The 14,601-nt window shown below is 39.0% G+C and overlaps 1 long non-coding RNA gene across 1 annotated transcript in view; it reads left to right on the top strand.

Annotated features, from left to right (window-relative positions):
* The first annotated feature begins 468 nt into the window (after positions 1 to 468).
* LOC139361923 (uncharacterized) overlaps positions 469 to 14,601 on the top strand; it is a 145,594-nt gene continuing 131,461 nt past the window's right edge. The window contains exon 1 of the long non-coding RNA XR_011619914.1: positions 469 to 568. This is a non-coding gene — a long non-coding RNA (uncharacterized lncRNA). The remainder of the gene's footprint in view (positions 569 to 14,601) is intronic.

Raw genomic sequence — 14,601 nt, 5'->3', positions numbered from 1 at the left:
AATTAATTTATTAATTAATTTTAGAAACAGAGTCTTGCTCTGTTGCCCTGGCTGGAGTGCAGTGGTATGGTCATGACTCACTGCAGTCTCAACCTCTTGGGCTCAAGCGATCCTGCTGTCTCAGCCTCCCAAGTAACTGGGACTATGGATGCATGCCACCATGCCTGGCTAATTTTTATCTTAGAGATGGAGTCTCACCATGTTGCCCAGACAGGTCTTGAACTCTTGAGGCTGAGCCTGCCTCAGCCTCTTGAAATGCTAGGATTACTAGCATGAACCACTGCATCTGGCCAGAATTATATTTAAATAGTCAAACTAGTCTCCTTAATTTGCATTTCAAGCAATCACTTAAAAATAACTTATTTGTAATCAAGACCCTATACCGTCTTAATTACTGAAAAACCACTACGAAGTTGTTGTAATGCGATATATCAGTCCAGAAGAATATTTTTCTCTTTTGCTCCAGGATACAGCTTCAGAAAACCTTGGAAATAAAGTGGCTGTCTGGGACTGTGAAGTGATGGGCCTGACTAGAGCACTCCAAATTGTGGGAAATCAGGTTGACCAGGTGGGGTATTACCGTTTATGAAAGGCCTTGAAAGTTAGTAAAATTAAGTTTGATGTAGTAAAAACCAATGGTGACCATTGACTCTTTTTGAGAAGGGAAGAGAATGGAAAGTGAAAAGGTTAAATTGTAATAGGGAAGGCTGGATACCCAAAACCAGTGTCTTAGAGCTGGCTAAGTTCTAAGGAATGTGGAGAGTTCAGAGGTTTTAGAATATTGGAATGGGAAGGAGGCCTGGAGAGAAAATTTATTGGCCTCTACCAGAGACTATATGTCAAGTTACAATAATAGCAGTGACATTATCAGGCCTGGGGATGTCACCCAAAGGGGTGCATTCTAGTGTGGGCTTTTGAGCTACAGGAGTTCCTAGATTGCAGGCTAGGCAATTGCTTTTTATTTACAGGTGGTCTTCATTGGCTAGCAGGTGGAGGCATGAGAGTGGGTTATTATAAAGTGAGTTCAGCCCTCTCTTGCTTGCTTGCTTTTGCACTCTTTTGGCCTGACAAGACAAAATAGGTGATATGGACCCCTTCAAATACTCTGAGATTGGGGAAAACCTTCAGCTCAAAAGCATACACTTTCCAGGGTTTGTGCCAACTGTATTGGATATGGGCCTTAAAGTCAATGAGTGGTTTTTTAGACTCTAGTGACTTGAGCTCTGTGTGTGTGTGTGTGTGTGTAAGGTGTGTGTGTGTTTGAGAGAGAGGGAAGAGAAGAGAAGAGAAAAGAAGAGAAGAGAAGAGAACTGCTTGCCTTGTTTTACTGGTGGGAGTCTATCTATTCTTTTCCTTAACATAATTTTGTAGGTCACTCTGGGTTGGATCCTTTGCTAAGGAAAGGCTGAGTGTTTTGTGTACCTGCCCTTTACTTACAGGGTCTAAGTAGAAACCAAGTTGACTTCCACCTCTGGAGGAACTCTTGCATAAAGATATCTAGGTTCTCAGAGTCATTTTCCATGGTTTGGGGAGCTGCAGCTGTTGTGTAGTCCTATCACATAATTTAATTTTTGCCAGGGTCACTATAGCATGAACATTTTTGTTCTATAATAGATTTTGTGGTGGGGGCGGGAAAGCAGATTTATGGAAATATCTTACTTTAAATTTATCTATTTTAATGATAAGGTAGACTTAAAAAGTTCTGTGATTATCTATTTGTGGGAGGGTTTAAGCATAAATACAAAATAAGTCTCAGTCCTTTAGAGATCATGCTCAAAGTCATCTTAACCTGGGATACATGGGTTTTAGAGGGGGATGTGCAAGGTCACCAATGCTGCCTCCATCAATTTCATGAGTTCCATTTCTCAAATAGGAAAACCATCAGCTGACAGGGATACTAGAGATAATGTGGACCATGTTCTCTGTCTTTGATGCTGATTTTGACTTATTTCTTGCTGCTTTCAATACTAGGATCAGCAAGAACAAATTCATCATCATCTACTCTATTTCCAGAGGTCTTAGGTTCATTGTTCTTCCATCTATTTGTTATGAAATTCTTCCACCCAATCATCAAATATGCATTTATTGATTGCCTTCTACATATCGGGCAAAGTATTAAGTGCAGGGATTAATATAGCTGACATTCAATTATTGCTATGAAAAGGTGAAGAAGACATTGTGTTCTGTTATTTTTAATGAACTATTCTGAGATTATCATTGATATAATCAACTTTGGCATTTACGCTGGTGAGAAAATAACATATAGTCAGAGGTTCAGTCTAAAGAGATAAAGTATGGGTAAAGTAGGAATGGTTGAGTGGTGGCAGTCCCAGATTTCATTCACAGATTCGGGATTGTGGCATAAACAAAAGAATAATTCAAAAGCTTTCTAATTATTTTTTTCCTACTTCAATTATTAGTTGGCGTATTTAGTTATAAGCTTCAGACTTTAGTTCACATCTACAGCAACAGTTTTTCTTCTTTGTAGAATGCCAGGATGAAAATGTACTATTTTTGCAACACCACTTTCTTATACTTTTATGTTATGTCACAGATTTTTAAAGATATCAATCAGATTAAACAATGGAAAAATAATATCTTTTTCATGTATGCAATTTCAACAGGAAGTAAGCTAATAAAAACATTAAAGAAATATTGCTAAAGGAGTTATTTTCCAAAGTGAAACCATTTCAGAATTGAGAGGTATCCTAGATCAAACCATTTGGTTTAGATAAATGGCAACATAAGTAGAAATACTATATTTACATAGTGTGTGTATGTATGTATGAATGTACATTGTATATCCATAAATGGCTTGCAAATTTCTTTCTTCCTCCCTTCTTCCCCTCTTCCTTCCTTTCTTTATTTCTCTCTTTTTATAACTGTAGTTATCTATCTATCTATCTATCTATCTATCTATCTATCTATCTATCTATCTATGTATCTAATCTATCTTAGTTTGTTTTATGTTAATTTAATAGAACACCACAGAGTGTGTAATCCATAATTAATAGAAATTTATTTGGCTCACAATTGCATAGGTTGGGAAGTCCAAGGGAATGGCACCAGCATCTGGTGAAGGTCTTGGTGCTGCATCTTCTAATGACAGAAGGTAGAAGGGCAAGAGAGTACAAAAGCAATCATGCAAGATAGGGTTAAACTCACTTTTATAATAACTCACTCTCATAACAAATCCATCTTCTTAATAATGAACCTACTCCTGAGATAATGGAATTAATTCATTCATGAAGGCAGTGCCCTCATGGCCTAATCACCTCTTAATGGTCCTACCTCTTAATGGTCCCACCTCCTGATACTGTCACAATGGCAATTAAATTTCAACATGAGTTTTGGAGGAGACATTCAAGCAATATTATTTTACCCTTGTCCCCCATTACTCATGTTCTTTTCACATACAAAATACATTCACTCCATCCCAATGCCTCAAAAGTCTTAACTTATTCCAACAACTCAAAAATTCAAAACCCAGAGCCTCATCTAATTCAGATGTGGATGAGATCAAGGCACAATTCACCCTGAGGCAAATTCCTCTCCAGCTATGAGCTTGTGAAATTAACAAACTATATGCTTCCAAAATACAATGGTGGGGTAGGCATAGGATAGATATTCTCATTTCAAAAGGGGTAAATAGGCAAGAAAAAAAAGTAACAGGCCTGAAGTAAGTCTAAAACCCAAAAGGGAAAACAGCATTAAATTTTAAAGCTCCATAATAATCTTCCTTGACTCCATGTCTCACTTTCTGGACACACTGGGGCAAAGATTGGGTTCCTATGGGGTTGGGGAGTTGTGTCCCTACGGTTTTGCTGGGCTTAGTCCACTCAGAAGCTCCCATGGATTGGAGTCTTGTGCCTGCAGCTTTCCCAGGCTGAGTTGTATGTTGGTAGCCCTACAGTTCTGTGATCTTGGGGGCACCTCTAGTTTTATGCCTCTACTAGATATTGCCGTAGTAAGTATTGACCTATTAGAAACTAGGTATTACTCTCGTAGGCACTCTCTGCAGAGACTTTGTTCCTATGGCTTCACTGGGCATTGCTTTAGTGTGGGCTCTCTGTGGTGGCTCCACCACTGTGATGAGTCTCTGCCTGCACCCCTGGCTGTCTGTGACATCCTTTTAAATCTAGATGGAGGCTACCATGGCTCCACAACTTGTGTACTCTGTGTGCTGTAGAGTTATTGTCACATGGTCAGGAGTTCAAGACCAATCTTTTACACAAGGCTTGTGGCAAATACCTTCTGGACTGGCAGGTTGAGCCACGTTGGGACCCACTTGTGCTATGGCTGGGGCAGTTGAGGAGTGCTGTGCTGGAATGTGGAAAGCAGATGACCAAGGTGGTTCTGGGCAGTAAGCCTGTGGAGGGTGCCCCAGTTCTGTCCCCTGAAACCATTCTGTCTTTCTAGAGCTCCGAGTCTGTGATGGATGCCTTTAGGATCATTCTTCCTTGTCTTCATGATCTCTTCTACTTGTAGTAATGATCTTCTAATGATCTTCATGATCTCTTCTATTTGTCCTAATCTCTTTAGCAGATGGTCACTTGGCCAAACCTTCAGTTTGCTCTCCCGAATATGCTTTCTCATTCTTTCCATGGTCAGGCAGAATGTTTAAACAAAATTTGGTTGCTTCTCTTTTCATGATAAATTTCATATTTAACGTTGCTTTTCAGCCTTTTGGGTAAAATCCAGTGTATAAATTCCACATTGAAGTCGTTTCTTTCCACTTGCATCTTACTGTATGCAGTTAAAAGTAGCCACACTGATCCTTCTATATTTTGCTTACAGATTTCTTCTGCTAGATATTCTGGTTCATTGCTATGAAATTCTGCCTTTCATAAAGCTGTAGAGTATGGATACAGTTCAGACAAGTTCTTTGCCAACTTAAAACAAGGATGACCCTTACTCAAGTTTCCAATAAGACATTTCTCATTTTTGGGTCAGGTGTGGTGGCTCACTCCTGTAATCCCAGCACTTCAGGAGGCTGAGGCAGGTGGATCGCCTGAGGTCAGGAGTTCATGACCAGCCTGACCAACATAGTGAAACCCCTGTCTGTACTAAAAAAAAAAAATACAAAAATTAGCCAGGCGTGGTGGCAGGTGCCTGTAATCCCAGCTACTTGGGAGGCTGAGACAGGAGGATTGCTTGAATCCAGGAAGTGGAGGTTGCAGTGAGCTGAGATCGTGCCATTGCACTCCACCCTGGGTGACAAGAGCGAGACTTCATCTCAAAAAAAAAAAAAAAGATATTTCTCATTTTTGCCTGAGACCTCATTAGAATGGCCTTTATTGTTGTTTATATTTCTACTAGCATTCTAACCATGACCACTTAAGTATTTATCTTTAAAGTTTTGAACTTCCCTACAGTTCTTCTCTTCTTCTGAACCCTCACCAGAATCACCCTTAATGCTCCATTCATGAATCTAGGCTTTTTCCGTTCCTCCAATTTCTTCCAGCTTCTATCCATTACTCAGTTCCAAAGCCACTTCAACGTTTTCAAGTAATTGTAAACAGCAGCCCCACCTCTTGAGACCAATTTTCTGGCTTAGTCTATTTTATTTCACTCTAAGAGAGTATCACAGTCTGGGTAATCTGTAATGAACAGAAATTTATTTGCCTCATGCTTCTGAACAGTGGAAAGTCCAAAAGCATGTTGCCAGCATCTGGCAAGGGCCTTTGTGCTGTAACATCCCGTAGCAGAAGGCGGATGGGCAAGACAGCTCAGAAGCCAGTGAGCAAGAAAGGGCTGAATTCATTTTTATAACAACTTGCTCCAATAATAATGACACTGATCCATTCACGAGGGTGGAGCCTTCATGGCCTAATCACCTCTTAATGGCTTCACCTCTTAATACTGTCACAATGGCAATTAAATTTCAACATGAATTTTGGAGCGGACATTCAACCCATAACAATATCTATCTTTGTTTAAACAAGATCATACAATTATAGTATTTGTGGATGAAGATGCTTCTATCATCAGAATAAGTAAAACATTCTTCTTTAAAGCTTTAGCCTTTAGAGGTCTATTAAAAGAATAGCAGGAGATTTTTTCAGTGATACTCTGTTATTGTTTTAGTTCAAAAAGCAGTTTCAGTGGAACGGGAGTGAGACTGAATGTAGTGTTGATTCAATGCTTTCCCATCAGCCAACATCCCACTAGGTCTTTCCATCTAGCAGAACCCACCTATTGAGATAAGCATCAGGGCTCTTTGATGCAGAGGAACAATGTAGATGTAGAAACTCCCTTTCAAGAGGATGATAAAAGGATCAAGATGGGCATTTAATTTTTTTTTTCCTGATGGATTCTTCTTGATGATATAATAGCTGAAAGGTCACCCTTACGGTTCAGAAGAGTCAGAATGTTACTGCAAGAGATGATCTTAAGAAAAAGTATAAATTCACTAGGAAGAAAACAACAACGGATTGTCCAAGAGTGTGTGTGTGTGTGAGAGAGAGTGTGTGTGTGTACATGCATAGGGAGCCTCATGCATTAAACATTTGAGAAAGTGTAGGTACAGCTGGTGCCCAGAGAGTGAGTCATGTGATCTCTGAAACATCAAATAATCCTCCTCTGTTTATCTACTTTGTAATTATGGCCTGTCAAATTTCCTTCTTGTATTTGTTTGAAAAATAGGTACCCAGCCAGAGTGATTTAACTCTTTCCATGTTTTCCAGCTGTTCCATTTGCATCACTGGCTCAAATGTCACTCCGAGTTGTTGAAGCCTGCCTATGTGGCATTATATTAAGTGATCTTTTGTTTCACGTAGGTCACCACTTGACTTTTAAATGGTAGTAAATTTCAGGCACTACTACTTCATTCTGAACAGCTACAGGTAAAAGGCTTTATCTCTCTGGAATCCTTGTAAAATAGCCAGTCACTCAGAAAGCAATTTTGAATCTTTTACACAAAGCTAAAAGATTAATGCCATTACTAAGGTGACATAAAGGGGATGCATCTGCCTTGCAAAATAGTAGCTTTTTCATTGCCTTATTCATGTAATGAGGTTCCTCTGAGTTGCTGGCTATGTTCTGCAGTCTTTTGGAAACTTGGTTCATGGACAGGTAAATATGCTATTCGGTCTTGTCATTATTGTGATTTTTTTCAGCCAATGTTTGTATAGGGGAGCATAGATCCATTAAGTTTTCTTCCTAGATCAAAGTCTCAGTCCAGGCCAGGCACTGTGGCTCATGCCTGTGATTCTAGCACTTTGGGAAGCCAAGGTGGGTGGATCACCTGAGGTCAGGAGTTTGAGACCAGCCTGGCCAACATGGTGAAACCCCATCTCTACTAAAAATACAAAAATTAGCCAGGCGTGGTGGCAGGTGCCTGAAATCCCAGCTACTCAGGAGGCTGAGGCAGGAGAATCACTTGAACCTGGGAGGCGGAGGCTGCAGTGAGCCGAGATCACACCATTACACTCCAGTCTGGGCAATAAGAGCAAAACTCCATCTCAAAAACAAAACAAAACAAAGTCTCGGTCGAGATTTCTCAGATGGTCACTATCGATATCTGCTGTTTAGTATTACCCTGCATTCCTTAACTTGTACCATTAACTTAATTGTAGGAAAAAAAGATGAATTGTAGAAGATGTGTCTCCTGCCATTTTCTCCTCTTTACTTGTAGTCTCTAGTAGTCAAGATTCAGAGTAGCTTAGACACATAAGACTTCCAGCCATGGGGAAGTCTAAAATTATATTTGGAATTTCTCTAGGAAGAAGTTTAGTTTCTCTAAATACCTCTATTTTGTGACACTTCTTTGATCCTATTTCTATTTTTAAACTATTCACCACCTGCTAAGAAGACAGGAGAGACGATTCCAGAGATGAGCTAGCTCCCACTGAAGAATACGCTATACAAAAGCCTAGAATGAGTGGAAAGCAGAAAGTAGAAGCTATGTGCCTGGTCTTTTTACGCCGTATTCTTCATGCCTGTACAAAACTTGGCAGAAATTATGACTCAGACCATTAAAAATTGTAGAACCTCTTTTTGTGCCAGCCACTGTTAAATGATGGTATTTACAATGTTGTGAAATGTACAGGGCTGCTATATCCCCATTCTATAGAGGAATATACTGAAAATATAAAATATTACATGAATTACTCAAGATTACATGGCAGTTAAGTGACAAAGCTGGGTTGGAAACACTTTTTCTCTGATTACATGCAAAGTTCTATTTTGCATATTCAATAAGATAACATACATCAACTTCCAGGTACTTATTTCGCTTTGCTTCTCCTATTCTGTTCCTTCTTCCCACTTTCCTTTACCTATCTTCCCCTTCAAGTCACAGTTTAAATAGTTTTCACTTTGTTGAATGTTACTTCTTCTAGGAATTTTCAGACCTTCCAGACAAAGGAGTCCCTCTGTTACATGCTCTCATGTCACCCTGAAGTTTTCTTTCAGAGCATACATCACAGCTAATAGTTATTTGTGTCATTCTTTCCTAATGTCTCTTTTCCATAGCAGATTTATAGTTCACGAGAACAGAAAACTCTCTGTCTTGTTCTTCATTGTGTCACTAGCTTTTGGGAGAAGCTGCACACATAAAAGCAGCTTAAAGCATATTTGTTGGCTGGTCACAGTGGCTCACACCTGTAATCCCAGCACTTTGGGAGGCTGAGGCGGGCAGATCACCTGAGGTCAGGAGTTCGAAACCACCCTGACCAATATGGTGAAACCCTGTCTCTACTAAAAACACAAAAATTAGCCGGGCCTGCTGGCAGGCACCTGTAAGTTCCACCTGCTTGGGAGGCTGAGATAGGCGAATGGCTTGAACCCAGGAGGTGGAGGTTGCAGTGAGCCGAGACTGTGCCACTGCACTCCAGCTTGGACGACAGAGTGAGACTCCATCTCAAAAAAAAATTTGTTAAATGAATAAATAGGTATGAGTAGTAGTTGTTGTGTTATATTTACTATTTTTGATAATCATTTTTATATATCATGCCTTCTATGGATACTCAATGAGACAGTTGAGGAATCTGTCAGAATAAAAGCAACAAAAAACTTGCCAGGGTTAGTGATTTCTGAACACAACCGGAGGTTGAGGTGATCACACCAAGAATGATGACATGTCCCAAGTGGGAAAGGAGGGCTGGATGAATGGAAAGCAACTTAGCAATTGCTTTGCCTTTGACCTACCTGCCAGTCAGTATTCAAGAACTTCTGAAAGAGAATAGCCTTTCATCCTATAGCTTTGAATTAAGGGAAAGAATCATTTCATCTCCATGTTTACCCTGTTAATAAAAAAAGGAAGATCCAGAGGCAATTTCAGTTATACAGTTTTCCTCCAAGTATTTTTCAGTTTACCTCCATTATTTTTCAGTGCCAGTTATGGATTTCTACATTCCTAATCAGACTCTATTTTTGAGCAAATTGTCTACATGTCTTATAAACCTGCACTCTGTTTTATATGTGTGTGAAGTTCAGAGAGAGATTTCATTTTCTCTTTAGGTTTTGCTGCTTGGTTAAAGTCATGTGAGACAACTTCGATTGCATTTTTATTAGTTCTGTTTCACAATATATCAACTTTGAAGTGTTTCCAAGATCTTAGCCAAAGATAATATAATCCGACCCACTTCAGCCTCTGATTTATTAGTTTGATTTGTAGATTGAATACTGGAGAGATGTTAAGAATGTCAGTTTTTAGAGCTTTCAGGCTAATTAAAACTACAGTAGAAGTGTTTTTAATTCATTCCATAAGATTGTGCTAAGTGAATATTCAGTGCTATACAACATTGTAAAATGCTTTAAATCAAGGAAAAATAATTTTACTGCACCAAAATCTATTTAAGGGTATGAAAAGACAGCAGAAACGAACCCCTTTTTGTGTAATAGAAAATTATGGTTCCAAACCTGCAAGATCAAGGTAGTCAAACTCTAATAGGGCATATAGGCACATAAATGGCTGTTAAACACAAAAACAAGAAAGATCCAGAGGCATAAATATAAAACAAATTATGCTACTCATTCAAAAATAAAATCTGGTAATTTACAGAAATATACAAAATACAATAGGATGAAAAATAAATAGAAGTATTTAAATTACTTCAATTTAAAACCAAGATGTAAGGAGAGGATTTTGTGTTGTAAAGTTTTTTTTGTAAAGATTTTTAGTAATGCAGCAACAGATTTTTAATTATTAAATAGTAGAATTAAGTTTTAGATGGTTTCAGTCCTGCCCACGGGCACTGAAAGAAGTACAGGTAGATTCTAATTTAAGAATGGCTAATTTAGGAAGAATCTGCCTATGCAGACAAGACCAGATGCTTCTTTTTATTCTCTTCTAGGGACAGTTGGACTTTAGACCCCATTTAAAGACTACTGAAAGGATCAATGAACTGAAAACATATTTTTCAATGAAAATACAGAGAGGTAGAATGTGCAAAGATCAGCCCATTTCTCCCTAATTGCTCCCTTCCCTATTGGTGCTCAATCTATTTCTGGGAAATTGCTGGTGAGAAGTGAGCAAGGAAGAGAGAAGTAGAGATTCTATTACTTTTGAAGTTTACTTCCCCTTACTTTTATTTCATTATATTTTATTTTTCAATTTACAAATTTAGATAAATGTAAAAAATTGTGTACCCACATCCCAATCAGGATATACAAGAGTTCCCTTGTTCTCCCAAATTTCCTCCTACTGCACCTTATATTAAAACTCTCTCCTATCTCTGATGTGTTCTCTCTCCCTACAGTCTTGCCTCTCCTGTCTCCTCCTCTCCCCTCTCCTCCCTTCGCGTCCCCTCACCTCTCCTCCTCTCTTCTTTTTTTTTTTCTTGAGACGGAGCCTCACTCTTGTCACCCAGGCTGGAGTGTACTGGCAGGATATCGGCTCATGCAACCTCCGCCTCCTGGGTTCAGGCAATTCTCTTGCCTCAGTCTACCCGGTAGCTGGGAGTGCAGGCCCCCGCCACCATGCCCGGCTAATTTTTGTTATTTTTAGTAGAGACGGTTTTCACCATGTTGGCCAGACTGGTCTGGTCTTGCCTTTTCTAAAGTGTTAAAAAAGGGAATTGGCTGCTCTGTCTATGAAGTAGCCATTCTTTTATTCCTTTACTTTCTTAATAAACTTGAACAACAACAAAATGGAATCATAGAGTGTGTAGTCTTTCAAGTCTAGCTTTTTCCACTTAGGCTAATGGATTTAAGATTCAGCCATGTTGTTTTACATATGAATAGTTTATATTTGGTTTTGACTGCTGAGCAGTACTTCATTGTATGGATATTCCACCGTTTGTTTATTCATTCCTCTACTGAAGAACGCTTGGGTAGTCTTCAGTTCCTGGTGACTATAAAAAATGCTGCTATAAACATTTGTGTCAAATTTTGTGTATGTACGTGTGAACATAAATTTTTTTTTCACGAAGAATAAATTTATTGAGTACACTTTAGACTTCTTTTTTTCTTTTTAGGGGAAGGCATTTTCATTTTCAGGACAGCAGCTGGTTTAGGGCTTGGCTGTTGGTTTCTGCCGATAGCCAGGGATATGTGACAGGGGACAAAGTAGTGGAACTCTCCTGATCTGCATTCTTCCCATTTGCAGAATAGGGCTGAGAAATCGTAATTGCTTTGAAGTGGTTACTGAAAGAGAGTGTGTACCTGGAAACAATCTCTGGTTTAGTCAACTATTAATGGGGTCACGTGGGCGGGATGTTCCATGCCCCAGGTCATAGCTGGTGGGGGATCTCTGCTGCTCCTCCCCACTCCTTGTCCTGCTGGTCCGTATCAGACAGTGCATCTGTCTTCCTACCAAGGACCCGTTTCCAGATAATGATTAATCGGATATGGCTCCTGTGTTCAAGAAACTTAAAATTCTTACGTTGGTAAGAGCAGTGTGCCACAGTGAATTTCCAGTTACTTCTTGCTATTTTGCAGGCTGTCACCACCCCTTACAGTGAAATGCTTACAGGTGGCTTCGTTTTATTACAGTCAGTGCACAATTCTCGTGCACAAGGGCACTCCTCCATGCCAGGCTCTCTATACAAACGTTCAGTGCCTGTTAGTCAGAGAGGCTGACTGCTGACTCCTGGGTCTCCCTGTGGCCAAAGGGTAAAGTGGATAGATACATCTTGGGATAAACTTTATTTAACTTAGTTGGCATGACTGATTAGGAAGTCCTCAGATACCTCACCCCCATGCGTAGGGTATTTAGTGTCATGCCAAGGCATATGCTGCCAATTCCAGGTTTTCATTTTTTGGCTTCCTTTAGCTTTCAAAACTTCTCTGCAAAAACCACTTCCCCTGCCTGCCATCTGCCTTAAAACCCCCTCCCCCACTTAAAAATATCTGTTTCTAATCCCAAGAGTCTTTTTTTGTTGTTTTTGAGATAGGGTCTCATTCTGTTGCCCAGGCTGGATTGCAGTGGTGCAGTCTTGGCTCGCTGCAGCCTTGACCTCCCAGGCTCAAGTGATCCTCCCACCTCAGCCTCCCGAGTAGCTGGGACTACAGGCGTGTGCCACCACTCTGAGCTAATTTTGTATTTATTGTAGAGGCAGGGTTTCATCACGTTGCCTAGACTGGTGTGAGATTCTTATATTTTCTAATTATTCTTAACAAGTTGACCAATTGATGATCAAAAATGTATTTGGAAATAGGTATAAGTTGAACTTTGCTTATTGGAAATTCTTGGTTGGAGGAGTTTTCTGTAGTTAAGATTACCATGTTGTTGGGTATATGAAGATGAACAGTGACAGATACAACTAGAAGTACAAGTTTGGGCCAGTGTATGAAGAACTTGAATGCCATATAATAGTGATGATAGTGATGGGGAGTCAGTCTTCTCTCTGATGCAGACTCAACAAAAAAATACAAATACCCCAACTGAACTGAAGCAAAATCCAAGTATCTCAAGCAAAAATAAATTTATCTGGCCACATAATCAGAGAATTCAGGCCTAGCTGGATCCAGGGACTTAAATGACATTGTCAGCACTCTTACGTGACACCTTGTCTTCTTGACTTCCTCCTTCTATGACACGAGAGAAAAAGAAGATGGTCACTAATATTTCTACCCTCACATCTTTTCAACGGTCATCTCACAGGGGAGGAATCTTCTTTCTTCCAGCGTCCTTATCTCAGTCTCAGGGAGGGACTTTGGTCCTGATCAGTCACATGTTTACGTTGGTTGGATCTGTGTGTCTGATAATGAGTGAACATAAATTTTCACTTCTCTTGTGTAAAATAGTAGGAGTGGAATTGTTGACTTCGAGTCATATGGTAAGTGTATGTTTAACTTTGTAAGAGACTGCCAAACTTTGTGGCTATACCATTTTGCATTCCTACCACCAACCTATAACCGTATCAGTTGCTTGAAAAAAAAAAAAAAGTCATTCCACTAGAATTGCATTGGTATCTTATTATGGTTTCAGTTTGCATTTGCCTAACATTGAGCACCTTTTCATTTGCTTTCTTATCATTTGCACATCTTCTTTGGAGAAGTGTCTATTTTTTATTTTTTGCCTAATTTTCATCTTCTTGTTGAGTTTCAAGTGTTCTTTATCTATTCCCAATATAAGTCACTTTTCAGGTATGTGATATGCAAATATTTTTTTCCAGTCTGTAGCTTGTGCTTTTATTCTTTTAATAGTGTCTGTCACCAAACAAAAGTTTTTAGTTTTGATGAAGATTGATTTACCAGTTAACAACTCTTAACTCAAGGTCACAGAAAATTTTTCTGTGTTCTCCTCCAAAGTTTAAAGTTTTATAATTTACATTTAAATCTAAGATGTATTTTGAGTTACTTTTTTGCATAAGTGTTAGATATAGGTCAAGGTTTAAAAATATATATGTACATTTGTTTTAGCACTATTTTTTGTAAAGATTATTGTTTCTCTATTGAATTTTTCCTTGCATTTTTGTCAAAATCAGTTGATAGAATTCACCAGTGAAAGCATTTGAGTCTAAAATTCTTTGTTGGGAGGATTTTAATTACAAATTTAATTTCTTTAGTAAAAATATAAATATTCAGGTTATTTATTTTTTTGTGAGTAGGTTTTGGGTCATTTGACTCTTTCAAGGAATTGCTCTATTTTATTTACATTGTTGAATTCACAGCTACAAAGTTGTGTTTAGTATTCGTTTACTATCTTTTCTTTTGTTGTTGTTGAGATGGAGTTTCACTCTCGTACTCCCCGGCTGGAGTGCGCTGGTGTGATCTCGGCTCACTGCAATCTCCGCCTCCCGGGTTCAAGCAATTCTCTTGCCTTAGCTTCACGAATAGCTGGGATTACAGGTGCCCACCACCATGCCCAGCTAATTTTTTGTATTTTTAGTAGAGACGGGAGTTTACCATGTTGGGCAGGCTGGTGTTGAACTCCTGACCTCAGGTGATCCACCCACCTTGGCCTCCCAAAGTGCTGGGAATATAGGCATGAGCCACCATGCCCAGCATACTATCCTTTTAATGTGAGATTTGTGGTGACACATTCTGTTTCATTTATGTTATAAATAATTTCTATCTTTTTCCTATTTTTATTGACCTGTCTGGCTAAAGATTAATCAATTTTATTTTATTTTTTTAAAGAACCCATTTTCATTAATTTTCTGTTTTCTTTTTTCATTTTTATTGATTTCCAGTGCTATAATAATTAATTCT

This window comes from Macaca nemestrina, chromosome 2, assembly GCF_043159975.1.
Source record: "Macaca nemestrina isolate mMacNem1 chromosome 2, mMacNem.hap1, whole genome shotgun sequence".
Taxonomy (NCBI): domain Eukaryota; kingdom Metazoa; phylum Chordata; class Mammalia; order Primates; family Cercopithecidae; genus Macaca; species Macaca nemestrina.
This window is presented reverse-complemented; position numbering and strand designations above follow the sequence as displayed.